Source organism: Cebidichthys violaceus, unplaced genomic scaffold (assembly GCF_023349555.1).
Source record: "Cebidichthys violaceus isolate CVI_PGR_0920_01 unplaced genomic scaffold, fCebVio1.0.p SCAF_159, whole genome shotgun sequence".
Taxonomy (NCBI): Eukaryota; Metazoa; Chordata; class Actinopteri; order Perciformes; family Stichaeidae; genus Cebidichthys; species Cebidichthys violaceus.
Genome location: NW_027176328.1, coordinates 154,243 through 179,583, shown reverse-complemented (window position 1 = coordinate 179,583; position 25,341 = coordinate 154,243). Strand labels below are relative to the sequence as shown.

Genomic DNA, 25,341 nt, shown 5'->3' with positions numbered 1-25,341 from the left:
CATCCACTACATCTATTTGAAACAGCCTAGTGTCATTATTTATAGTAGTGTTTTTAAATGATGTATCTGTTAGTTTAGCTCTATAGAACACAGCAGAGGAGCAGAGTCACTAGTTTCACTAGCAGACTTCTGCTCGCACAACGATAGCGCGGCTCTTCCTCTTCCAGTAACCGGGCGTCATTCGGTCATGGATTATATTTCACAGTAGGTTTCTCTTTGCGTCCTCATAAATGGAGTCCCTGGTCTTGTTGACCGTGACCAATGTGACCTACTAAAACCTCCCTTTTTTTCTTCTTAAATCACAGCCATGGTGCAGATCTGGCTCTTCCTCTTTCCTCAACTGCAGACAAAAGTGGACAAAAGGCCAATTGTGTGTCCTCCATTTACCCATCATGCTTTGGCTGTCTAGGTCGTATTCAACTTAATGATGTCAGAGCCATTGAGTGATTGTTGCGGTGCCGCTGCTCCTGTGTGGCACAATGCGGGCCGCTGGCATCGGCTTCTTTTCTGCGGAACTGCGAGCAGAGACGTGTTGTTGTCCCGGCCGAAAGGGTTTGCGTCAGAATGGATGTTTCAGGCCATCCGGGTAGCTGTGAACTCTGGCACAGGCCACAGATATGTGGGATTTATTTTCTTAAATACATTGTGTTATGTAAGAGGAACCGTGCAGTTGGACATATTTCCTTTCTTTCTTTTCCTCCTACTCAGATCATTTCCATGCTCTTTCAATTCTCAGTCCTCACAAGTTTCTAAAATAACTTACAAATAGAAATAAATACCAGTGTAGGATTTCAGTTTTACTGTGGTCAGTTTTGAAAAATGCTTGTTAATTTCCTTTTTTCATCATCTGATCTGCTTGTTTGTGGCCAAAATCCTCTTTTGGAGCAATTACAAAAAAAAAGAAAAAAAGAAATGGTCCCAACCTGAATCCACAGCCAGTGGTGATTACAGACAGTCAGTCTGTGGTGATTACAGTCAGTCAGTCAGTGGTGATTACAGACGGTCAGTCAGTCAGTGGTGATTACAGACAGTCGGTCAGTGGTGATTACAGACAGTCAGTCAGTGGTGATTACAGTCAGTCAGTCAGTCAGTGGTGATTACAGACGGTCGGTCTGTGGTGATTACAGACAGTCAGTGGTGATTACAGACAGTCTGTAGACAGTCAGTCTGTAATCACAACACAGCTCATTTGGACTATTTCAATAAGAAAGGAGCCTCTTTTATGCATTCACAATGTGCCAGTTGATGGATGAACATAATCCCACTTTTGAAAAAAACGATTTGTTATGATTTATAACGAAGCCAAATTCACAATTTATACAAACACCAAAAATAGCCGAGGTGAAGTTCTGTGAAGTTCTGCACTGAGCCAAAACATTCCAACTGCCAGACTTCTCCCCACCCTTAGGAGCTCCCGATGCTTGGAGCGGAGCGTTCACTCCTCCGTTTCTCCTCCTGTTAGTGGTTCGTTTCCCCCTTGTCGCCCTCCTGTCTGTGTGCAGCATGGCTAAGCCCTTTTCCATGTATGACAGATCATCGTTTCCCATTCTGAAAAACGGACCATTTTAGAGCACTGAAGGCCTCTTTTGTCCGCCTTTAAACCTGGGTGGCAAAGAGGCTGGCATGTTGACATGCTGCTTGGCATTTTGAAGCTAGGTTTACAGCCTTGGAGCCCGAGCTGGAACACACACACAGACAAACTCTCTCATCCCGGCGAGACCCTCCCCTCCTCCGGCTCTCCGGCGGCAGTAATCGGTGGCAGGTCCTGGCTGGGGGTGGGGGGGCTCTTGCGTCAATAAATCGTCACGCGGCTGCGACTCCCCCTGCCTGGAACGCAAACAGAGGCCTTGGGGCCGTCTGCTGCCGGAGGCCTCGTGTAGCTTGTTAAAACTGCCTCTGAGGCCGGTACAGTCCGACCCAAAAGAAGGCTCATGCTGGGCTCAGTAGTGTTTAGTGTTGTTTACCAGTCTTACTGGCATTTTAACTTCCTGGAGGGATCTCAACCCCTTCTCCCTGTCTTATTCACGGCGATGCTGGCTGATAGTGGCGCTTAAGAAGCCTGTAGAGAATCTGCCATTTCTTCCTGCAGAGTGAGACCAAGGATCCAACAGAACCAAGAGAGCTGTGAGGGTGTGGACGAAGGGAAACGGTTACCTTAACTCTTTCTTTTTCTTTTTTTTTTTAGAGCAGCAGGTCGGCAGTGTGAGGAGAGGAGGGGGGGGGGGGGGGGGGGGGGGGGGGGGGCACTGCGAGGAGTTGGTTTTTAAAATAAACACACAGAGTCGCACCTCCTCACTTTCCAGAGTCTTATTCACACCGCTGAGCCACGGCAGATGGTTGTGAATTATTCATGTCAAGTTTTTTTTGGGACAAGCACGGCCATGCGTAGATTTTTATCCCAGAGATTATTCAGTATCGGAGGGGAGGAGTGATCGAGAGGGCTGACGGCACAATGGGTGTTTTACAAAAGATGGTGGAGTGTAAACAGCTAATGCCAGATAAGACCGTTATCCCCCCTCTCTATTGTGATCGATGGAACGCTGCGACGTCATTAAGCAGGATTAAAGTCTCTTTTTTTCTTTTTTTACAGCTGTAACAGTCCAAATGTAGTTTTTACAGTTTTGCAACCGTGTCTTACTGTAGCATCTATTCGGTGCTTTGAAGATCTAAAAATGCGGGGATGTGATTTTTAAGCTTTTCCGGTGACACTTATTTCCTGTCTTGGGTCAGGTTTTCCCTTTTTTAGAGCAGATTTTAAACATATTAGTTGGACCTGAGCTGGAGTACTGTAAGAGTGCGTTTAATGAGTAACCGCATTCCACCTTCGGCATTAAACTCTGAGGTAATCAAAGTCAGCTGCTGCTGAAAGAGGAGCAGTTTTTAATTCTCTCACTTGCCCTTCCTTCTCTGCTGTCACTTACCCCCCCCCCCCCCGTCTCTCAGCTTTAATCAGTGACTGTAATAAGGGCTCGCAGTGGGAGCTATCAAAAGCCTGCAGTGGTGGATTAGAAGAGAGTGGCTAGTGTCTGGGCCGGGCCACTGGAAAGTGAAGCGTAATCTTCAAAAAGGGAGATTAACCCCCACTGGCCCACGCCGGAGATTCCCCATTTACAGGGGCCGTCGTCACGGGGGAAAATGGCCTTGGGGGGGGGGGGGGGTGTTAATTGATATGTTTTAGTCCTGAACGTGAAGAAAGTTGCTTTAAAGATGACTGGAGTCAACCCAAGCAGGAGGCACATTTAAGTAGGGCTTTCTCAGAAGAAGTTCTTTAAGAAGTTTCTTTTCGGGAGCAGCGGTGCTGCTCGTCTCCGTGCGCCTGCAGCCGCTTCCACAGCCACCGCTGCCGTCTAGTGATTGTCCCAAAGAGCCGGCGGGGACACGATAGCGCTCCCCTCCTATCTGCGTTTGATGCATTTGAGTGCTGCAGAACTGTTATTGTTCTCATTTATCCTTGGCTCTGCGATTCTTTTTTTTTTTTTTTCCTCAATGGAAAGACGGATGGGACTGAGAGCTGAACCAGACTAAACAGAGGCCCTTTTTAAGAGAACAATGGAAGCTGCTGTGGAGAAATGAGATTACCGCCTCATTATTGTCTTTCTCAACCACAGTTTTCCAGAATATTCCATTCGAGTAATCTCATTGCCGGATGAAACAAGTGTGCAATTTAGCCCTTCGGAAGAATTTATTAAGCGTTCAAAGCTTCGCCTCTGCCGGAAGAGGAGCTCGGAATTGAATTATGTTTTTTGTGCTCAAACTGCTGTGCTCTGTTCTTTCAAATAAACAAAGATCTTCCTTTTTTTTGTTCTTTCATTATTGATCATTCAACGATTTCACGGCTGATTTGTTAGCTAAATTAGGCAACTGGCATTGACTTCTTGCGTTTCTTGAAATGAGGACTGATGACTTACCTTTTGTGTCAAGTTCCTCTGGCTGGCTCTTAGCAGGAGTCAGTGAAACGAGTTGCCTTGAAGCTGCTTTGCATGAAAGACATGCAATTACAACTCAGTGTTTTTATTTTACAGCAGGAGCAAAAGTATGATTTAGAACTGAGGCCTGCAGTACATGCAGCGCATAGTATTTGTGTTTGAGCCGACGTCACACAGACACGGCATCGACTGCTGACGGTACGCGGCGCTCAGAATAGCCCAGATGTCCAATCCGTAATAGATAAAGAGATTAAGAAGATGCAAGACCTTGACGATTAACCCGTAAGGATCCACATCTGCTGCTACAGTACGAGTGAAATGCAAGAGGTCACGTTCACTCTCTCTCTCACATTGTCTTGAGTCGGTACGGTATAAGATGGAGAATCACGCACTGCTGTGGGAGGCGCAATGGGTTCAACAGGGGACAGCCAAGAACTGGGAGGCGGGTCAGGTGGGTCTCCGAGGATGTAATCCTCCTGCTTCTCTGAACAAAACAAAATCAAAAGTTCCCAGCAGTTACACAATCCTTGTTAGGAAGGGCTCAGTGCACCCTGGGTCTCCCAGGGCAGAATGAACTTTTCCAGGCACTAATCCGAGGATAAGCCCCCGAAAACAGAGGCCTGCAAACTCCGCCGTGTGCTGCGCTGTGTTCTGAAAATGCACCAAACGCCCCACGAAGCTGTTGTGTTTCGCTACTATTGGCATCGCCTCGCAGATCCGTACCGACGGTGCTAATGTGGCGATGTAAAGGTTCGGGTCGGGCCTTTCAGGAAAGTTGTTTCAAAGCAGAGAAAAAAGTTGTCTTTCAGCTTTAATAGTCTCAAAAAAAACAGTTTCAAACAAAGGGTTGGGTGATCATTTCTACTTTCATGTCATCCAATTGTGGTTATTTAAAATATTTAAAGATACATTTTAAAAGTCTGGGTGTCTGTGTCTGGTGCAACATCAGTGTCCTTTTAACATTATAACCATATCTTCAATACCACAATCTAAGTCACAGCCACAACAGTAACTACTCTTATGCAGCGCAGAGCAACGAGTTGGTGAGTTTTTCTAGTAAAGGATTAAACATTCACTCGTCTCTCATGCTGATTAACGGAGCTAAACATAATTCTTTGTAATTAATTGATGTCACTGAAGGTTAAATGGAATTGAACTGACTCCTAAATGAGAGCAGAAGTAGAGATAGATAGCGAGAGTAAACAGGGTGGGGGAGAAGAACTTCTCCAAACGTAACTCTGTTGTTGAGAAGTGAAGCTTGTGGAAATGCAGCCGCATCCTCAAGTCTTTGACAACAAGAGATGGATTTGTGCGAGCGTCTCATAAGAACCGATCGGATGCTGCAGGAAGCGCGTCCAGTGGATCGGCCAATGAGCACCCTCGTTATTAGAATTAATGTTCACACAAGGGAATGTGTTCTAGACGTAATTAGCTGTCACAAACTTCTCTTTCTTCATCATCACTCTCAGCAGCTCATTGAATTCTGTAGGACACAATATCAAAGTGTGACGTTGTGTATGAATATTTCTATATTTCTCATGACTAAGAGCTATTCAGCCGTCAACCATAGGTGACTCACTTTAATACATAACTGTGCTATGTACTTCTTTATTTATTACAATATCTCAAGAAATGTAGAAAAATAATAACTTGACTACAATTAGTGAGAAAATCGCCGACCTTCACTTGTTGTGGTCGACTGCTGTTTAGATAGATGATAGATAGATATAAACTGTATTCATCTCCAGCATAGCAGCAGCAATTTACAGAGTAAAATACAATATAAATATTACGTATGGAAATGCACAATATATACAGAACAATAAAACAACAGAGCAGAAATAGAATTTGAACATACAGAATAATAAAAAATTAAAAAATGCACAGTATATACAATGAATTAGAATGGTATTAAATTAACAACTAGGTAAACTAAACAAACTGAACAGTAGTAGTGTTATAGCAGAGGGCAGGAACGTTCTCCTGTACCTGTCCTTGTGACAGCGGAGCTGGATCAGTCTGTTGGAGAAAGTGCTCCACTGTCCCTGCAGTAGGTGGTGGAGAGGGTGGTCCGGGTAATCCAATATGGATAATAATTTCTTCAGTGTCCTCCTCTGCACCACCTGTTCCAGATAGTCTTGTTTACAGCCGATGATGGAGCCGGCCTTCTTAACCAGTTTGTTAAGTCTGTTGGTGTCTCCGGCTCCAATGCTGCTTCCCCAGCAGACTACGGCGAAGTACAGTGCACTGGCCACAACAGTAGAACATCTCCAACATCTTGCTGCACACGTTGAAGGATCCAAGTTTCCTCAAGAAAAAGAGTCGACTCATCCCCTTCTTGTACACAGCGTTGATGTTGGTCTTCCAGTTCAGTCTGCTGTCGATGGAGACACCCAGGACCTTGTTCTCCTTCACCATGTCCACGTCCTCTCCCAGAACTCTCAGCGGCTGTGGAGCCGTTGTCTTCCTCCTGAAGTCGACCACCATCTCTCTGGTCTTGGCCACGTTCAGAAGCAGGTGATTTCTACCAGCCCACTCCACAAAGTCCTCCACTACTACTGGACTCCTCCTCCCGTCCGTCCCTTATACACCCGACCACTGCAGAGTCATCAGAGAACTTCTGCAGATGGCATGACCCCGTGTTGTACTGGAAGTCAGTGGTGTACAAGGTGAACAGGAAGGGAGACAGAACAGTTCCCTGTGGGGCTCCAGTATCACTGACCACCGTGTCAGACAGCACACGGCCCAGTAGGACAAACTGTGGTCTGCCTGTGAGGTAGTCAGTGATCCAGGAGACGGTGGACTTGTTAACCCCCATCATCCGCAGCTTCTCACTCAGCAGCACTGGTTGGATGGTGTTGAATGCACTGTAGAAGTCAAAGAAAGTGATTCTCACAGAGCCACCGGTTCCATCCAGGTGCGACTGAGCTCGTTGCAGCAGGTAGATGATGGCGTCGTCCACTAACACATGAGGCTGGTATGCAAATTGCAGAGGGTCCAGTGATGCGGTCGGAGGTGGGCCAAGACCAGCCTCTCCAGCACCTTCATCACATGGGATGTGAGGGCAACTGGTCGGTAGTCATTGAGGGCAGATGGTGTTGTCTTTTTAGGTACAGGAACCAGGCACGACGTCTTCCACAGCACCGGGACTTCCTCCTGCTTCAGGCTCAGGTTGTAGAGGTGTTGTAGGACATCAGACAGCTGGATGGCGCAGGTCTTCAGGACCCTGGGGCTGATGCCATCAGGTCCTGCAGCCTTGCCTGGAGTCTCTCCAGCTGTCTTCTCACCTGGCCAGTCGTCACAGAGACCTCCGATGCACTGGATAAAGGATCAAATACCGACTGATCAAAAGATTGATTGGTGCTGATTTGGATCCAGCAGGTCAGCTGGAGACAGCCAGTCAATATAGTGACTTAAATCACCCCCCAAAGGCCAATTGAATAGTTCCCTGGCGTGTGTGAAAGAGAATATCTGATTGTAGTGGCATTAATGCACCTGGAGCCGTGTCCATCCCCGTTTTAAGCCGCAGTGCCCAGACTCGGTTAGGCGTCCATTCTGATCTCTTGAAGAGCTTTCATAGAGCTTTGCTGGCATCAGGGTGGCCGTCTGCAGCACTGAGTGACCGTCATCTCGTTGAAAGACTCGGACCTCCTCTCGACCCGTGTTGTCAGACAGCAGCTCCAATGCAGAACAGGTCTCTGATCCTGGGTCACTCAAACCCTGTCATCAACTGTCCACCTTGCTATCTTGGACACCGACTTTAAAAAATAAACAGCGCTACATCACAAGGTCTGCAAATTCACTGTTGAAATTCAGTCCATAGTAAGAGACTCATTCTAGACCTGATTCGCCCCGAGCGGCATACGACTAGCTTGCCTAGAGGTGGAGGAAGAGGATTTCAAACCAGGAGTTTTCTGGCTCTATAACTCCGATCAGCTGGGGAAATCAGGGCTGTTAGAGTGAATGTATTATGTTCAGAGCCTTGGACCCAGCAAGCCTTTTGAACTCCTACTGCTCCTCTGGAGCTGCTCCGCTGCCAACGGTAGACTCCTGCGGTTGCACTTGGCAGCTTGCATGTGCGAATGTGTGTAATTTGAAGGTCTTTCTTCTTTTCTTTCTTTTTTCTTTTTTTGGGGGGAAAATGCATGCCTGCTTAATAAACATCCCTTAGATAAATAGCATCCCTTCTCACAGACTTTCTACCTTTTTATGGCAATAAAACCAGCTGTTATCCTCATAAGTTGTAAAACTGTTAAAGAAAAATCAAAGTTTAGGTTTATCACAACCTTTGATCCTGGCCAGACATGTTACAGGTTTCTGTGACTGTTATTTTTTAGTAATGACCTACAGTCCACTGAGCCACACTACCGGGACATGATCACCATGTTTTGGCTAAACATGCTTGCTATTTTGGATGTGGAGTAACAGATGACTTGATGATTTGCAAAACGTCAGGTTTATGTTTCAAGTATATTTAGCCTCTCAGAGTGACCTATAAAGACAAAGTCAGATGAAGAAATAAAGGAGAGAGGCGTTACGCTCCTATCTTTTCTGAAGAGAGAGGGGAAGACGGAGCGGGGGGGCACAGGAGGATAAAAAGCTCCAATGGAGTCTGAGCTTTGCTCCGCACATCTCGGAGCAGGAGATAAAACCGCTCCGCTCTCTTGGGCCACAGTGGTTCCTTGAAATTAGAATGAAATTAAAGACATCCAGTTTTCTCATTCTTGATTGGCCTTTTTTCTAAAAAATAAATTGACATTTTATCAACTGTAGCTAATTAAGTTTAATGATACTGCTGTTTTTTGTGTGTTCTCTCTGCAGGACAGTATTTAACATTTTTTAAACTCAAACAAGCTGAAAGAAAACTAGTTGATTCTGTCACAGTCGTCTGCAGCCAATGGCAGACAGCTGGTGGATAATGAGCAGTGCTGAACTCTTTAAACTGACCACTTTGATATTTTAGTCTTGTCAACTTTCTGAGCTGTGAAGCAGCTCTCTCATCTCCAGTGTACCTGTCATCAACAGTATCATCTACATGGAGACTGTACAGCGGCGCACCCAGAAACCCCTGCTTGCTGTAGAAACCCATGCAAGATCACCGAGTTCAGCGGCGCTCGTCAGTCATCAGTCATATAGCACGGAACCGAGGTTCGTCGTCCTCCCACATTTGTAATTTACCAGGCTTCTCTTTTTTCCCCTACCATTAACATAACATAGCAAGCTCATTACTTCGGCTTTCAGGAGCAGCGGCCTGTTAGATGAATGGGACAGCGAGGGTTTGCTGTAGATTTTGCCGTCGGCTGGATAAATGAGCTGGTGGGAACACGCTAGTTGAATAAACGTATCGCTCGCCGTGACCTCTGGTGTCGTTAGTTGTCGGGAAATGTCTGCGTCTCGCTGGCTTTGTTCTTCCTCTCTCTGCGTGTTTACTGGTGGTTTTGGTCCCGTGGCAGTGGAGCAGCGGAGAGGTCGTATACACGGTGTGGAACTGGGCAAAGTTTTGTGAGAAGGTAAATGTTAGAATTCTCCCTTTCTTTCCTCCTCATGCAGTTCTCTGAAACCTCGGCGGTGGTCATCCGACGTCTGAAACGTCTCTCCCTTTGTCGCCCTGACTCTGATTTTGTCTTTGTGGCCACGTCTGTCAGGCTCACTGTCATTTGCACACGATTGCACCGGGAGCTAACACCCTAATGAGCATCCGTGCGGTGACGGGCCACAAGGCAAGCGTTTCACTCGCATGGAAAATCCAACGGGAGATGCTGACGCACCATGTAGCACACGCAAACGCCGGTCCGTCCGTGGGAATCTTTATTTGGCTTGAGGACTCTCTCTCATCGAGGGGTGTGGGGCAATTATATAGTTTGTAGCACGCTGGGCGCGGAAAGCAACACTTTCTTTTAATGGAGGTTATCTAATCACATGAACCAAATGGCCCGTGTGTCTCACGTCTCATGCAGTGACACTGGTTGTTTCTTGTGTTCAAATGATTTCACTGCAAAACAGTTTTTCTTTCTGTCTCTAACATTGTTGGTGCTGTTTTTTTTTTTTTTCATTTAAATCTTAGGACTGATTTAAAAATATCATAAACATAATATAGTGTGAATCAAAGTTAGTAAATGGTGTAGTAGTAGTAGTAGTAGTAGTAGTAGTAGTGGTGAAGAAAACAATAATGATTATTAATGTTCAAATGTAATATCATGGTTTATTTGGTTTGTATCTGACTACAAATGTTTGTCACAAATCTCCTTTAATTTATTTTTCTCCATTTCAACTCCATTGTAGAGTTTTGAATAATACATAAATCTTGAATCAACTAGTGATATCAACATCTGTCAAGTATATTATAACCCAATTTTTAGCAGAAACATTACAATGTTGTAAAAGTTTGATCGTAATAGATGATGTGATTCATGCATCCTTTTGCTGTCATTGATGTTGTTCAACTCGTCATTGTTTGTCAGCTGAACTCCAGAACTCCATTTGACAGCCATGTGCAGCATGGCTTTAAAAACTAGAAGTAACATTTTCTACATTTTCACATTTGGAATCTCAGACGCTGTTTTTCTTTTGTCATGACAAACTGCAGGCAGCACACACCAGGAGTCTGTATGGAAGGTGATGCAGCTGCGGTGAGGGTTGTTGGTGACTGGACACAGGGAAGGAGAGATAGCTACGCTTTTTTGATCTATTTATAGACACTATTAATAGACACAAGTTGTCCACCCCCCCAAATGTTTTCCTCTCTCACAAATGTATTCACACATTCATTTAGAGAACAGAGGGCATTTTGTTGCAAGCACAGATCTAATGGGGCCCCGATCCCCTTTTGTCTGCACCAGACACACAGCAGCCTCATGCCAGAACACAAACAAACCACCTCAGAGGCGAGCTCGGCCGAGAGCGCACTCTGATGGAGGTTTTCTAGGTATTTCATTGTATTATACTTGCTATATAGCGGAGTAATAGCAAGTAATTGCATGCCTCGAATGAAAAACAGCAGCACTCCAGCATGCTTTTTGACCGCTGCATAGCAACAAGACCCCAGGTCATTATTTATGACTGTGATTATGGAGTACTTTTGCTTTAAGCTCCATGGACTGTTAGTTTCATCATAGGTCTGCCCAGTGATGTTATGACCGGGGTTTTACGTCCACAGAGGATCAAGGCAGCCCGTTACGTGACCCAATGAAGCAAAGACCCTGTATGCCTGGATGACGTCATCACCCGAATGTAATGTCACTTAATGTGCCGTTCATCATTTTTCTACGATTATCCTTCACAGATTAAAAACAGAGCGGCTTATAGAACTGAAGCACGTTTCCATGTTTGTACACACTGGGGTGAACTGTGACACCAGTACGGCGTACCGACCTCAGTGGCCATGTGACGGTCACAGCATCTGATCCCACAGAGACATGAACTCTGGAGCTCTCAGCGTGGCGACAGTGACTGTGTTTTGCCGTCGGTCCCTTGTTAAAAACGTCTGTTATGTGATCAGCTGTGGGTTAGGGTTAGGGTTAGAGTGTGTGTCTGAAGGAGACAGGAGAGGTAATGATTGGTGATTTGGTGATGCCTGACGTCTCATCTACCGCCATCAGCAACATTATGGAGTGAACTAATTGATCACATCAGCATGTGTACATTGTAAACTTGAACATGTCGCCATGTAGATATTTACTTGTGTTCCTCCATGCTAGTCCTACCGTAGCCTCTGAGGCCCTGCTAACTGCTTCATTTGCTCGGCATGAGTAAGTAAATGAAACGATTAAAAAGAAAACTCAAACCGGTTAAAAACAACATTGCAAACGGGAAATAATTACGTGCTGATTTGCATATAGAACAGGGAAGTGAGACCTGAACATAAGGGGTCACCTGGGACGCTTGTGGAGACGCATTCTGACGTACTAAGAGCGGTCCACCTGGGACTGGATCACCCCTAAGACGCACGTTCAAGAGCGTAAATGTTGACTGTGCAGAAGTAGTGCGGGGGCACAGCAGGCCTCGGGGTGGGGGTGGGTCGCCTATAGAGAGAGCTATTCCCAATACAATTGCCTAAGTAAGTCATTGGACTGGTAAAGAAGGCCTATATGTACACCTAATGGTATCTCAATGCATGTTAATGCCAGGTCTGAACAGGGCCTTATTGTTTCCATGTAAATGCCTGAGCCGGAGAGAAATATAAATACGAAACTTCAAGCAAAGTAAATGGAAACCATAACGGCAAACAGCCACGGTCTTTCTATTAGCTGGGACGTGTACACAAGTACACAAGTACACGCACCGGTGGGAATGATTTGAAGGACATCAATAGTTGGATTGGGACACTTTATTGTCGAGGCTTTTAGTGCTGAGTCAGTTGGACATGACATGTTGAGGGGTCTGCAGTGTACGTCCGTGAAAGAGGCTCGCTCAGGGCCTGTAGAGAGCACTTCATTTCCACGCACTGGGGTTTGAACCAAGAACCTTTTAGCTCCTAGATAGCATGCGGAGCCAATCTGCTAATATTCTGGCCCGGAGAAAGAGACGGGCCTCTATCTCCACCGGCAAAGGTCAGGCCGGACACAGGCCCCCCTGTTACCGAAGGCCCTTTTGTCAACACCACCACAATAAACAAGCGAGCCATTCTCAGCTCTGCTCTACTTATGCTGCATGAAAACAAGCGTGACTTTTTTAATTGTAATTAGAGGGAGAAAATTGGTGTAGGGACTGAGCCAATCATAGCGAGCGAGCGTGCGTGCGTGCGTGCGTGCGTGCGTGTGTGTGTGTGTGGGACGTGGATATGGTCCTTGTATAGCTGTCCGGGGCGAGCACAGTCACAGGCCCTTATTCATTTCTCTCTTTCATGTGAATAGTGAAGCTGCCACGACTGACACTTCATGAAGTGGCGCTTTTTAAAACCCAGCAGTCAAAGGCCGTAATTGTATCGCGTTTAGTCACACCGTTAATACATCCGTTAGTGGGAGAGTGTTCCAGAGGGGTTCGTTCTACCTTTTATTCAGTCCGTGCTTCATTAGTATGACTCACATCCTGACATTTCATTGCCTGTGTGTCATCTCGCTGTCATCTCAGCCACTTAAAAAAAAAAGCTCGGCGAGGCTTTCAGCCGTGTTCGCACCGATGCTTCACGAGGCCGGCGTGTGAAAACCTTAGGAAACAACCAATTAGATTGCTCCTCTTACTACAATTATTTTTTTCCCCCACAAGAAGTAATCCTGTTAAGTGGTCTGTAATGGTAAAAATGACAGTGATAGCAGAGGTGAGATCAGACTGGACGTATTTGTGCTGTACTATAATGTATGACAGGAAGTGCACAGAAACAACAATGGAAGTGTGTGCAGGTCAACCAGCACAGCTGGTTCTGTAAGCTTTGTTTAGAAAAGGTCAATGACGAGACTGAGAGTCTACACTCTGGACGCTCTGTGAAGCCGTACTAAATGTCAATGGTAGCATGCATCAGGATGTTTATCATGTTTCACTGGTTCACAATTTTAGCTTAGCATGTTAGCATGCTGACATGATAATCAGCAGTAAACACAAAGTACAGCTGCTGATGGGAATGTCTTTGGTTTTACACAGGTCATAAAGCAAAGTGTTGGACACAATTTCCATTCATAGATGACAATAAATGTTATCTTTAACAGGCTCTGTGTGTGTATTTGTACCCAGTAGTTAAGATATTTCAGTCTGGACCAAAGTGGTGGATCGACCAGCTGACATTATGATAAACGTAGGTGCAGAAATGGCAACAGACAGTCCAAGTGTGACACGAGCTGTTTTGGAGTCACAGCACAATGTTGAAACACTGGCCATGCTGTGATGTGTAAACACAACTTGTGAGGAATTATAAATAAATATATACTGTAGGGCTTGAGGCAATACAATAGAAATCCCACATGATAGGCACATATATGTTTAATTCAAGGAACGGTGTTCCACATTAATCAAGACACTTTATAGGTGTAAAATAGTACTATGACAGATTCATGTGTTAAGTTAGAAAATCAATTATGACCCCTTAAACTGCCTAACACTATTATTATTACAACTATTCATGCCAAGTTAAAAAACAACATTTTTATTATAAATAAAAATACAATAATTTTAGGTTTTCTGCAAATACTCACTCTACTGTAGATACCAATAACAAAGATAGCATTTAGAGGGTTTACATTGACTTACATTGTGATGGTTGAAAAGATGACATTTTAGGAAAATCAAATGTACCATGATATAATGATATATATATATATATATACCGTCACCGTCCATAATGTAAAACTATACAGCGGTATAAATTTGAGGCCATACCGCCCAGCCCCACCCCACAATACAAACCTGTCGTTAAGACCCACAAAGCTTCCAGCTCGTGTTTGGAGGGATGCTGGATTCTCCCCTCACCACAGGCAAAGTCTGATCTTACACCCCCCACCCCCCCACCCACATCCCCACGTTTGCTTCAGTCAAACAATTTATGTCTAATTACCGGTTCTGAGCCCTGCACTTCCTCTGACAGGCTCCATATTAGAAACCAAATCTTATAATTAACCCATCCTCTCACATGAAAGTAATGGCGGTGCTCTGCCTTGTCAGAGGCCCATGTTGACAGTTCTGTCATCTCAGCCACCCTTCTTCCCCCCCCCCCCCCCCCCCCCCCCCCCCCCCCCCCCCACACACACACACACACACACACACACACACACACACACACACACACACACACACACACACACACACACCACCACCACCGCCTCTCCAAATGTCCCAGTGGTTTAAGGGAAGAAGAGCCGGCTAATGGACCGCTTACTAGTGGAGAGGAGTGACGAGATTGACCGTGAGCGGTTTCTGGTTAAGCCTCCACCAGACTGGACAGTGAGGGATCGAGTGACAGAATGAATCATTGAAGTCTGTTTCATAAAGTCAAATAAATCACACACACACACACACACACACACAGAAGGTAAAATGTTGTCGTATAAATGTGTAAAATTATATATTATTATATTAAATAATAAGAGATTCACTTTCTGAGGAGCGCCAACATGACTTTACAATTTCAACATTAAAAGAAAATCATCAAATATCAGTGTTTATCTTGTTGCCATGGATACAGGTGTAGGCAGCAGACAGCACAGCATTTCTTTTTTGATGCTTGTCGATATTTGACAAATATTACCTTTTACATTTGTTTTGTCTTTGACACTTTCTGTTTCATTCAGCTTTGTGTCCGTAGTCTAGTCTGTTAGGCGTTGACATGGTTTTATGAGGTGATTTATCTCGTTTTTTAAACACCACATTGTGCGAAGCTGGGCTCTCCTTCAAATCGCTGCCACTGCTGACTGATCTGGGGGAGTTTTGGGAGTGGATTAGTGCTGCCGAAGGAGCTTGTTGACATCAGATGGCATGGGAACCATGAGTCCACACAGGGCTCAGCGAAGGAGCTCAGGCAAACTTGCAGCGGGCACGCAGACAGAGGAAAAACAAATAAACTAAGCAGAGAGAGAGAGAGAGAGAGAGAGAGAGAGAGAGAGAGAGATCAAAAATATTCGACATGTGTAACAGTGTGAATGGTGTGTGTGTGATGCTGCATGATCACAGCACTCTGTTCACACTGCTGTCCTTGTTTCAGGTACAAAACGTTATTTGTGTAATTCCAGTTTAGTGTGCTGTTGTGTGCTGGTGCAAACAGGACCCTTGAGTAAAAGAAATCTACAGTGTAAAATACAGAGCCCACTATAATGAATGATGATAATAATAATAATCACAATGACGGCACAATCCACTCAGCATCAGATTGTTTGTTAATCCCACTGTAAACTCTCACTAAAACCTGAGTGAGTCAGTATTATTACAGATAATCCCCCTGGTCTGGTTTATGTGACGTGCTGGTGAATGCAGGCCTAAACCACACACACACACACACACACACACACACACACACACACACACACACACACACACACACCAAACTCATTGCCTTTCAGCTCTCGGTTTCATCACAAAGCAGATGGTTGCTGCATATAATGTCACTAAGAGAGTTTTATCTCATTGATGCAGTGCCGACTGGACGCTGCCAAAGGACCGTCATCGGCTAAATGTATGGCGCAGTGTTTTATTTTTTTCTTTTTAAGAACATCAGGTCATCATTACACATGTGAGTCACTGCTCCACGCGAGGGAGTTCAAGGATCTCAGGGTCTTGTTCACGCACGAGGGTAAGATGGAGCGGGAGGTGGACAGGGCGGTAGAACGTAGATCATCTTCAATCGGAAGATCGGCGGTTCAATCAATGTGCTTGATTAACAATGTTAACACATTGTTAATCAAGCACATTGTTAACAATTAACAATGTGCTTGATTAACCCCACCCGATGCCATCGGTGTGTGATTGGGTGACTGACGTGTTGTGTAAAAGCGCTTTGAGGGGTCAAGGAGCTGTACAAGTACAAGTCCATTTAGCATTTAGCATTTACTTAGCCTCAGAGATAGGGGTGGAGCTTAGACATCCGGAGGGAAGTCAGAATAGAGCTTGTTCACGTTGAAAGGGGCCAGCTGATGTGGTTTTGGCAACTGGTCAGGATGCCTCCCGGGCGCCACCCTATAGAGGTTTTCCCAGACACGTCCAACTACAGTAGGAGGCCCCAGGGTAGACCCAGAACACCACGGAGGGATTTTACATCTCGTCTGGCCCTTTTAACGCCTCGGGGTCCCCCAGGAAGAGCTGCAAAACGCTGCTCCGCTTAGCCCGCTGCCCCCGCGACCCGGCTCCGGATGAGTGGGAGGTACAGATGGGTGAATAAGATGCTAACATGCTTAGCTAAGATGATGAACACAGTCTAAATTTAACACATGTTGGCATTGTAGATGTGAGCACGTTAGCATGCTGGCATTAGCGTTTCGCTCAAAGCACAGCCTCACATTGCCGCTGGCTCGGCTGTAGACTCATAATCTACTAAGCCCTCGCCCTGCCCTGATGCATTGTAGTTGATGCATTTGCAGCTGCAGTTTGCAGGGAGACTGCATACTCTGTACAGTTATCCTCATGTGGATGACTTTCACTTCTCTTATTTTAAAAGAATTGAAGGAGATGTCAAGAAACACAAGTCAGGGGATTTGTTTCCCTCCTGCGTCCCGATAGAAATAGTTCTTCAGGAATCATATTCCTTGTTAATGGAGTTAACAGATATTTACAGAGAAACAATTACTTTCTTCTGGTTTTCTTAATTTAACTTTGATAAATTTCACTTCAAAGTGTAGTTGTCAAAAACCTAAAAGTTTGCTACTGAGAAAGCAAGATGTTCACCTGAAGTGTGCACACACTATCACAGACCTGCCGGATGGTCACTGCAGTCCACAATGAGTGTCCCTGATGTTTAAGCACTTTGATGCAAATATCTCAAACGTTTTAAATCCTCTCACTGATGTGGCAGAATCACAGCGGAGCCGAAAACTTGCACTGAGGTTGCCGTGCTCATCCTTGCTCGCTCTTTAAACAAGCAAAGAACCCCCCCCCCCCCCCTCCTAAACCTCTCCTAGCACCCAAGTCCAGGAGCTTTGCCAAAAGCAGCCTAACGCTAAACATTCACAGTGGCGGGGAAGAGAAAGCAAACTCTGGGAAGGTACAGGTTTGACGTCAGAGAGAGCCACATGTAAGACATTCCTTCCTAATTACAGGGAATGCGCTGGCTGTATTGTGTAAAAAAAAAAAAAAAGAAGCTCTCGTTCATATTTTTAAAGTTGTGTGTTTGTTTTATAGATCGTGCTACCTTTCAGGAGTATTTCTCTCTGTTCTTTCACTTTAGCCAGCCCTGTTATTTCACATCCTCCTCATCCTTATTTTTCTTTCTTTCTTTTTTTTCCACATTGGAGTTCCAATTTCCTCCTCCTCCTCCTCCTCCTCCCTTTCAACCCACCTTATTCCTCCTCTGCTTCCTCCCTTCCTCTTCCACCCCAACTTAAGAAACGGCTTTGTGGCAGATCATTTAAAATCACCTGTACCCAGTCCTGCTGATGTGTGTCTTGTGTTCAGTGAGGTTGATGTGTTTCTTGTGTTCAGTGAGGCTGATGTGTTTCTTGTGTTCAGTGAGGTTGATGTGTTTCTTGTGTTCAGTGAGGCTGATGTGTGTCTTGTGTTCAGTGAGGTTGATGTGTTTCTTGTGTTCAGTGAGGTTGATGTGTTTCTTGTGTTCAGTGAGGTTGATGTGTGTCTTGTGTTCAGTGAGTTGTGTCTTGTGTTCAGTGAGGCTGATGTGTGTCTTGTGTTCAGTGAGGTTGATGTGTTTCTTGTGTTCAGTGAGGTTGATGTGTTTCTTGTGTTCAGTGAGGTTGATGTGTGTCTTGTGTTCAGTGAGGTTGATGTGTGTCTTGTGTTCAGTGAGGTTGATGTGTTTCTTGTGTTCAGTGAGGTTGATGTGTTTCTTGTGTTCAGTGAGGTTGATGTGTGTCTTGTGTTCAGTGAGTTGTGTCTTGTGTTCAGTGAGGCTGATGTGTGTCTTGTGTTCAGTGAGGTTGATGTGTTTCTTGTGTTCAGTGAGGCTGATGTGTTTCTTGTGTTCAGTGAGGCTGATGTGTTTCTTGTGTTCAGTGAGGTTGATGTGTTTCTTGTGTTCAGTGAGGTTGATGTGTTTCTTGTGTTCAGTGAGGCTGATGTGTGTCTTGTGTTCAGTGAGGTTGATGTGTGTCTTGTGTTCAGTGAGGTTGATGTGTTTCTTGTGTTCAGTGAGGTTGATGTGTGTCTTGTGTTCAGTGAGGCTGATGTGTTTCTTGTGTTCAGTGAGGTTGATGTGTTTCTTGTGTTCAGTGAGGCTGATGTGTGTCTTGTGTTCAGTGAGGTTGATGTGTTTCTTGTGTTCAGTGAGGTTGATGTGTGTCTTGTGTTCAGTGAGGCTGATGTGTTTCTTGTGTTCAGTGAGGTTGATGTGTTTCTTGTGTTCAGTGAGGTTGATGTGTTTCTTGTGTTCAGTGAGGTTGATGTGTGTCTTGTGTTCAGTGAGGTTGATGTGTTTCTTGTGTTCAGTGAGGTTGATGTGTTTCTTGTGTTCAGTGAGGTTGATGTGTTTCGATGATTTCTGCTGAGCAGCTGCTGTGCTGTTATTCCGCTTTCCAGGAATGTAGGAACACTTCCTGACTGGTACACGTAGCCTTGTTTTCACAACTCTTTTAAACTGGACTCAACTAATTAGGCTTACTCTTTTATCGTTGTGGCTCAACTTTCTCTTCTTTTTCTTTTTTTACATAGGGAGTTTTGCAAAACTGTAATGCTTTCTAGTTTCAATGAAATGACACTGTTTAATTTAATTATTTTCTGTTGATCTTCAGGAATTATATTAGATTGAAGGAAGCCAGATAGATGTTTCTAAAAATCAATGGTTGTTGTATATTATATATTATTGTTGTATATAATCATGGTGGATTAGGGTTTTACACAAAAAAATTTAAAAACTCTTAGAATCAAATCTGCTCCTTCTGCCTCGTTGAAAAATCCAGAATCTACGAATATGTAAATATTGTTCATTTTGGACATTTAACTTCTGAATGTATGTACAGTAGAGGTTTCAAGTTATTCCCTCAGTAAACATTGTAAACATGAGTTTATGGTCTCAATCTCTAGTTTCAAGTCTTCTTCAATACAGCATGATGTTCATTTAGCACATTATGGTCCATTTAGAGTCAAACAGACCATAAAGCGGAGTATGCTTCAGGGCGGGGCTACCTGGTGATTGACAGGTCGCTATCATGGCGTTGTTCTGTCTGGAAGTTGTCGGTGTTTTCATCTTAGAACGTTAACCCTTTCACAGTGTGTTGTCAGTTCATGAATGTTGATTGTAACGTTTTGGTTGCCAGACTACGGACACTTCCTATATGAAGTCTGTGAGCACATTGACACATTCCCATGTCAGCAGATGAATATGAAAACAATTCTTTGGTGTCGAACCAGTCTGCACACGTATCATTCTGCACAGTGGAACTCAAACATCACAGTGAAGCACACAGTATGGAGTCGAGGGGTACTTTAAATAAGCTTAGAGATCAACATAGAGATTTGTATGCCTAGATAATACACCTGTGATAAATACCATTGTGTCATCAGCGAGGTGTGTCATCAGGATGCTTTGATACAGGTGCTGTCTCCTAACATCCACTGTTGTCAGTTTTGAGATTCATGCGTTGGTCTGATATTATTCACTGCCAATATGACAGATTGTGGAATGTGAGATTGTTACTTTGACGAAAATACACCTTTTTAAATTAGGAACTGAATGAAATTAAGATGGAATTGAGTGAAAAACACAAATCCTAGAAGTGGATGGTACTGTGTATGGAAATCTTAAGCTTTCATCTTAACCATTATCTTCCTTTAAATCCTAAAACTTTGGGAGATGGCTCAGTCCAGTCTCCTAGACATTTGGGAAAACCAATTTTTAAGGTCTTATTTAAAGATATGGTGCTTTAGTGGAAGAGACAGAGGCTGACATTAGTGTGATGGTGAGGTGTGAGGGGGTTTCTCATACACACACACACACACACGCACACACACACACACACACACACACACACACACACACACAGAGGGAGTATTTGTGCTGAAAATGGAGACAGGAGGGCACCTGGGGATTTGCGGAGGCTCCCATATCAACTGGAGGAATGCCTTTGAAGCCTTCTCTTCCTCCCTCTGGATACGTTTTATTAGCGGGGGACAGCTACTGATCGGACACATCCCGGCTGATGCGAAGAGAGATGTTGGAAACAAAGCAGAGTTGGCAGACAAAGGGATGGAGGCCATCAGCTGGTGAACTGAAAATGTGTTTGCACTCCATCACGCAGAAAGCTACTTGGTTTAGAAAAAGGATTGTAGTTTGGTTGAGGGTTAGTGACTTTATTTCAGTGTTGAAATTAGGTGACAAATAAGTCAATGTTGACTTCTGGTTACACACGGGACACGAACGGAGGTCTCCTGGGTGAAGGTCTTGTCCTTTTGGACCCACTCCCAGCCTCCTTCCTTCATGGATTTTCTTGCTCGTTATGCTTGCTGGTTCACATTTGCATGGATTACTTACAAATAGATTTTGTGGGATACATATGAATTACTGCACAGTACTATAGCTACGAACAGGGGAAGAGAAGAGCCTGGTCTGTGGTCCTCCTGCCCCTAGTGGCCACAAAATGAGTCTCTGCAGCTTTAAATAACGTGACGAAAATAATGTGATGCTTCTGCAGTAACGCTTTATTACAACTTCAAAGAGGCATTGACGTGCTCCAGCTTTTACCTTTGTCTGTTCACCCACACATGCACTCACAAAGACGGACTAATCACAGGCCTCCAACACAAACACGCTGTGATCCTCCGAGCTGGTGGCTGCAACACACACTTAACAGGATTCAGCGTGACCGGACACGTTGGGAATCACACCCATATTCCTGGCACAGACACACGGTGCCAACTTTAGTTTGTTGCATAAATTCAGAGTAGCAGCTGTGACGGCGGCATACGGCTGTTCTGGGTTAAATCTGATAGAGACAGATACTTTGCAGATGTGCTCACATCCCAAAGAAGTACGTCCTCTTTACTGCGGAACGCACAAGGACACTGTACCACGCCCGAGTGACCTTAATGTGGTGTAGACCTGCGTGTGTGTATGTTACAATATTTGTGACCTATTGCGTAACCAGTAAGCGGAATCTTCCATGTGATGTCCACATGTGTAATGCTCTTACAAACAGAGAGGCCCTTCTCTCTATTCAGTGACCCCTCCACTCCTCTACAGATGTCCGTGTTGCTTTCAGTACCCTCTCACACACACACACACACACACACACACACACACACACACACACAGCAGGGATCTCCTGTCTCCCTGTGGACTTAGCTCTTGGTGCCCGCCTGCTGCCGGACCACATGGCCTCTCTTTCTGAAAAGTTTGGTGGAGCTCAGTGGGCGGGACAAAATGACCTCAAATCTACTCCGTCACATCTACTTGATAACAAGTGTAACAATATCTTTTTTTTTACATTTGTATGTACATCACAAATTGTTATGATTGATGGTTTATTTTTCTCGTTGGCTTACTTCTAATGTCAATCCTTAATTACTATACTGTGAGCGGATTGGTTAGACGTCACGTAGCTATTCTCAGAATTATAATTCATTCAGATGGTTAATTCATTGAAATTCATGAGCACATTTTAAGTTTAGGTTTTGTTCATCTATGATGTTGATGATGTGTGTATGCATGTACCCACACTAAATACATACATGATGAACTAGATACAGTCTTTGTCCTCTTCATACCTACTGAGTCATACACACATGTACATGAGCACACACACACACACACACACACACACACACACACACACACATATGTACACACATATGTACACACAGACGGGGAGCTCAAACCCAAATCGGTCCAGCAGTAAAAATAAAGTCAAAGCTGTGGTTCGTCTTGTAGGTTGAAAATGCCCAAAGGAGGTGCTGAGTAGTTGGTAAACATGGCCGCAACACCAACAAGTGGTTTCCATCAGGGCGGTGGTGAGGAGTCGGACGTGGGTTCAATCCGGCACACGGACTCAGACAAATTCAATTCTAAGCAATGGAATGAGTTAGAAAAGCATCACATCAGCTGCTCTGTATTTCATTCATTTTACAAATTATTTATACATCGAACAAATATAGTATTTTACTTTTCTTTTTTTTACAGTCCTTACCAAGATACTTACCAAGCAGGATATTTCACAGTTAACATCTTGTCACTGCATTCTACTGATTTTTTAAATGACCACTAACCTAGTTTGTCATTTCTGTTCTGCAATTTCTTGTTCCTAAATGAGATGTATACACCGATACGATAGATCTGTAATTAACTAAAATCGGTCGATGCATTGGCCAAACCGGAAAACGATGGTACATACTCTCAAAAGACAGATGCAACTTGTCTGCCATGGAAATTGTATTCTACTGGAGTTCTACTGGAAACTAGGGCGATGTGTTTTTCAATAATTATCCAATCGGCCCAATTAGCCCGACAACCGACAATTGCGTGTGCTTGAGTGGCGCTAATAATATGATCAAAGTTACGCAAAAAATCATTCCAACTCAAACTGGTGATGTACTCAGCCAATCACTGAAAGCCAATATATTCCAATATACAGGGGCACATGTTTTCAGTGGTGTTGGGATGTTCACGTCGATAAGTTAAGTTGAGTTAATTTATATGTTGCTTATGAACATCAATCATCATGTAATTAAATTATTTCAAAAGAACTACTTCGATGAAACTTAAGTCTCCAAGAGACTCGACCAGGTTGAGAGAAAGCATCCAGTGTAGATAAAGAGGTAGTGAACTTTCATATTAACATAGTTCATTTAGCTTTCAATCACATGACGGATCTCTCATTTGGAGCGACTCCCCCTCGCATGCCGGCTCCGCAGCAGGTTGTCTTGCGGTGTAGAGTGACGGGGACAGGTTGGCGTGGCTGGCACGCGCTCAGACTGGCTCCGAGTTTGGTTGTAGCAGAAGGGCAATTTTGGTGGAGCCTCGGCAGACAGGATGGCATAGTTGGCAGAGTGGAGGGGTGGCAAAGCTCTGGGGCTGATATCGAGGGGCTCAGAATACACCAGGCTGCAGTGGTAGCGGACCGGACAGGTGGACGAGGCCGGCCGACTCGTGTGGTGACTGGAAATCAGACGGCGGTAAAAGTGACTTGGCAGCTTCCCGGTTTCCAGGAGGAATGTTGTGTGTCTGTGCATACATTCAACAGCTCCATGTGCACAAATGCGTTTTAATGACTGTTCATGCTCCGTGTTTTTTCTCCTTCTTTCCTTGCATCACGGAGGGATTCTCCTCCTCGTTGTGCACCGGGTGTGTATCCACTGAAGCGGGCACTCCTGCGAGCCAACTTGTCCTCGTGCCAGACGTCGGTAACTTGGCACTCCGTCTCTTCCTTTTCCATGCGGCGTTCACGTATGTCTGTCCACACGGAAGTCTGTCGACACATCGAGGCCTTTAAAAAAAATAAGATATGACCAAAAAAAAGAAGCAAATCACATTCCTACCTCGGCTTGGAGGCATGCGTGTACTTTTTCCTCGGCGTGTATGTATTTTTACTCGCCATATGTCCGTATATTCCTACACGTCACTGGGGGAGATGGAGTATGCTTAACTGTTGCTGAGGGGCATGCATATGGCACGGGTCACCAAGGTCAATACATTAAAGTATCCGTCAGTGTCCACATGACTCTCGGAGTAACGGTGTCCAGCATTGTGCTGTGCTATACACACTCCTACGCACAGCAATAACACCCTGCTGCAGGACATTGCTTCATTACATAAGAACATGTCGCTGCGTGCCTGATGCACAACAAATAAGTTCTAATCAGTGTACAAAATAAAGCTCCCGTTTCCCGCTTAAAGCTCATTCCATTTTACACTTCTAACCAGTCTGCAACAGCAGAGATAAAGGTCGCACCACAGAACGAGCGGTCTCATCTCACTTGAACTTTATCGTTTGTTGACGCTGTAACAGCTGATAATGGCTGTGCTGCAGAGAACTATTCAATCCAGCTCTGAGACAGCAGTGACGTGGTTTAGACAGGATGGATAAGTACCTTGTTTGGACCGGACAAGAGTGATTTGCAGGCAAATGTGAGGCTCCATATACACGGCGTCTGCTCCACAGTGGACAGTGCACACATGCTCCCTATCCATCATGGCAGGCCTGGGTCTTCTCAACAATAAAGTAACGGGACATTTTAACCGACCAGATTGAGATACAGAATTACTCGTAATTCAGTGAATTGTCAAAATACTTCATTTTTAGATTAATAGATCAAGTCCATAAAATGTTCTCAGACACACAAATGACTTCCTCAGAGTTCTTGTTTTGTTTGATGCACAGCTGCATACCCAAAAGATGTTACATTTACAGTGGTGTGAAATATACAGAAAAATAACACTTCACATATGAATGTATTATGTATATTTTCATAGTATTCATAATAGCACCACAAGATTTAAAAAAAGAAGCCCGTACAAGAGTCTCTCTCTCTCTCTCTCTCTCTCTCTCTCTCTCTCTCTCTCTCTCTCTCTGTCTCTCTCTCTCTCTCTCTCTCTCTCTCTGTCTGTCTCTCTGTCTCTGTCTCTCTGTCTCTGTCTCTCTCTCTCTCTCTCTCTCTCTCTCTCTCTCTCTCTCTCTCTCTGTCGCTCTCTATCTCTGTCTCTCTGTCTCTCTCTCTCTCTCTCTCTCTCTCTCTCTCTCTCTCTCTCTCTCTCTCTCTCTCATATATATACTTGTTTGTTGTGGTTTCCCTGGTGATATTCCTGGTCACTGCGTGTTGAGGCGGAGAGCTCTTGACCTCTCTTCCTCCTCAGGCATCGGAGGTCAGCGTCTGCTCAGTCACTGCAGGACGACCTATAAAC

The 25,341-nt window shown here is 44.7% G+C and overlaps 1 protein-coding gene across 2 annotated transcripts in view; it reads left to right on the top strand.

Annotated features, from left to right (window-relative positions):
• The window catches only part of hdac4 (histone deacetylase 4), a 109,571-nt gene that overhangs the window by 11,299 nt on the left and 72,931 nt on the right, over positions 1-25,341 (top strand). The gene's annotated exons all lie outside the window — the stretch shown is intronic.